The following is a 3084-nucleotide window of genomic DNA, read 5'->3' on the forward strand; positions in this document are numbered from 1 at the left end:
GCTTTCGGAGCGCTGATCCTTCATTACGTAGCAAGTGGGGCAGGATCATAGGACACAGAATTTATGGTAAAAGATCAAAGTGTCATACAACTGATATGATAACCCTGGTGATGTGTGATTTTTAACTTTGTCCATCCCAGTCCAACACCAGCACCTCCATATCATAGTACAGATAGGTCAGCACAGACCACATAGGCTAAAGGACCTCATCTGTGCTGTATGACTCTATGACTTTGTGAAGTCCAATTTATAATCATAAACAGAACTATTATCTGGTAACCATAGAACATGGAACAGTACAGCACAGGAACAGGCCCTTCGGCCCACATGGCTGTGCTGATCATGATGCCATTCTAAACTCATCCCATCTGTGTGTACATGCTCCATATCTCTCTACTCTCTGCCTGTTCATGTGTACGTTTAAATACCTCTTAAACTTTGCTCACGTCTCTGCTTTTACCAGCTGCCATAGCAGTACGTTCCAAGCAGCTACTACCATCTACCATCCATGTAAAAAGAAACTTTACTCGTATATTTTCCTTAAACTTTCCCCCTCTCACCTTAAATCTACAGCAACTGTTGGAATATTGTGTACAATTCTGGTCTCCTTCCTATTGGAAAGATGTTGTGAAACTTGAAAGGGTTCAGGAAAGATTTACAAGGATGTTGCCAGGGTTGGTGGATCTGAGCTACAGGGAGGGGCTGAACAGGCTTGGGCTGTTTTCCCTGGAGCGTCGGAGGCTGAGGGGTGACCTTATAGAGGTTTACAAAATTATGAGGGGCATGGATAGGATAAATAGGCAAAGTATTTTCCCTGGGGTAGGGGAGTCCAGAACTGGAGGGCATGGGTTTAGGGTGAGTGGGGAAAGATATAGAAGGGACCTAAGGGGTAACATTTTCACACAGAGGGTGGTACGTGTATGGAATGAGCTGCCAGAGGATGTGGTGGAGGGGGTACAATTACAACATTTAAAATGCATCTGGATGGGTATAGGAAAGGTTTAGAAGGATATGGGCAAGTGCTGTCAAATGGAACTAGATTAGATTAGGATATCTGGTCGGCATGGAGGTGTTGAACTGAAGGGTCTGTTTCTGTGATGTACATTTTGATAGTATTTGACATTTCCATCCTGGGAAAAAGACACTGACTGTTCAGCCTATCCATGTGTCTCATAATTTTATCTGCTTTGATCAGCTGCCCCTCAGCCTCCAACACTTTCATGTAAAGAATCCCGGTTTGCCCAACTTCTCCTTATAGTGAATAAACTCTGATCCAGGCAACATTCTGGTAAACATCTTTTGTATTCTCTCCAAAGCCTCTACGTTCTTCCTACAGCGTGGCAAGTGAAAGCTAGAAAGGTATAAGATTATGATTACATGAGACTGTATGTTTAAAAGCTCTGGATATACACTTAGGATTGTACGGTTCTAGGAATGAGAAATGTCCGTGATGAGGATAGATTGGGACTGCTATCCTTGGAGAGAAGGATGTGCAGGAGCCAGGGTTGGATGACATCTCCCTGGTGGTCTAGTGGTTAGGATTTGGTGCTCTCACCGCCGCAGCCTGGGTTCGATTCCCAGTCAGGGAAGCAATTGTCAGAAAGTTAAAAATCATACAACCCCAGGTTATAGTCCAACTGGTTTATTTGGAAGTACTAGCTTTCAGAGCACTGCTCCTTGGTCAGGTTTCTAGTGGAGCAGGATCATAGCACACAGAATTTAGAGCTAAAGATCAAAGTGTCATAAAACTGATATGATATATTGAACAAATCTAGATTGCTGTTAAGTCTTTCATCTTTTAGAATTGAGTTGCAAGTTTCTATTCCTTAATGTGTAAATCTCAGAACTTTGCTCCAGTCACATTCCCGAGATAACTTAAGGTTTTGTATAATAAAAAGGTGACACCTCAGCTCAGGCAATGAATTAAAGGTGTGAGGTTAGAGTCTTGAGTCAGACTGGTTCTATTTCTGATGTAGGAATGCAGGCTGACAGGAGATTTGATGGAGGTTTTCAAAACCATGAGCAGACTGGATAGAGTCGGTAGGGAGGAGCTGTTCCCACTTGTAAAAGGGAACATAGAACATAGAAAAATACAGCGCAGTACAGGCCCTTCGGCCCTCGATGTTGCGCCGATCCAAACCCACCTAACCTACACTAGCCCACTATCCTCCATATGCCTATCCAATGCCCGTTTAAATGCCCATAAAGAGGGAGAGTCCACCACTGCTACTGGCAGGGCATTCCATGAACTCACGACTCACTGAGTAAAGAATCTACCCCTGACATCTATCCTATACCTACCTCCTCTTAATTTAAAGCTATGCCCCCTCATATAGGAAAAAGAACAAGAGGGCATGAATTCAAGGTCATGTGCAAATAAAGCAAGGGCAATATAAGAAAAGCTTTATTCTCAGAGAGTAGTTAGAGTCTGGAATACACTGCATGGAGACATGGTGCAGGCAATTTCAACTGAAGCATTCAAGAGAATATTGGTGATTATTTGATTAGAAATGGTGTGATTGGAGGGAAATTGGCACGAGGTAATAGAACCAGTGCAGGCGTGCTAGTCTGAGTGGACTCCTGCGCTGTTATAATTCCATTGTTACTTAACTGGTGTATTTGCAAAGATCTTATTTTAATTTGTTGCATAATTCTGGAGAACAAGGAATGTAAAAAGTTGAAACTCACACTGAAGGGGTTAAAATTTGTTTTTATCAAGCTCAGGCAGTCAAATGGAAATATCGATGGAGCCAAGACCAGCTCACAAACATCCCATTTAATGAGGTCCCCAGGGGCTGGTCAGAGTACAACAGTTGTCCTACCCTGTAAGGTCAGGAGCTGCCCACTGTGTGTAAGGGTGGGGTGCTGCTACAACACAATAACACACTCACAATGAGGTGACAGCGCAGAGCTCCCAGGTGTTTTTCGATGCTTTCCAGCTCAGCTCTGCCTGTTCTCTGAGTTACACCAACCTCGGGACCACATGGGACTCGGAAAAGTAAGTTTCCACAATGAGTTTTCTACCCGTTCCGAAAATAAAACAGAATGTTGACTACCACAGGTATGAAACAAAAACAGAAAGTG

At 43.4% G+C, this 3084-nt stretch overlaps 1 non-coding gene across 1 annotated transcript; it reads left to right on the forward strand.

The window, feature by feature from the left end:
* Positions 1-1517: 1517 nt before the first annotated feature.
* trnae-cuc (transfer RNA glutamic acid (anticodon CUC)) lies at positions 1518-1589 on the forward strand. The gene has a single exon. It is a non-coding gene; the product is annotated as a tRNA-Glu (tRNA).
* Positions 1590-3084: the final 1495 nt, after the last annotated feature.

The sequence above is a fragment of the Hemiscyllium ocellatum genome, chromosome 33, assembly GCF_020745735.1.
Source record: "Hemiscyllium ocellatum isolate sHemOce1 chromosome 33, sHemOce1.pat.X.cur, whole genome shotgun sequence".
NCBI classification, from domain to species: Eukaryota; Metazoa; Chordata; class Chondrichthyes; order Orectolobiformes; family Hemiscylliidae; genus Hemiscyllium; species Hemiscyllium ocellatum.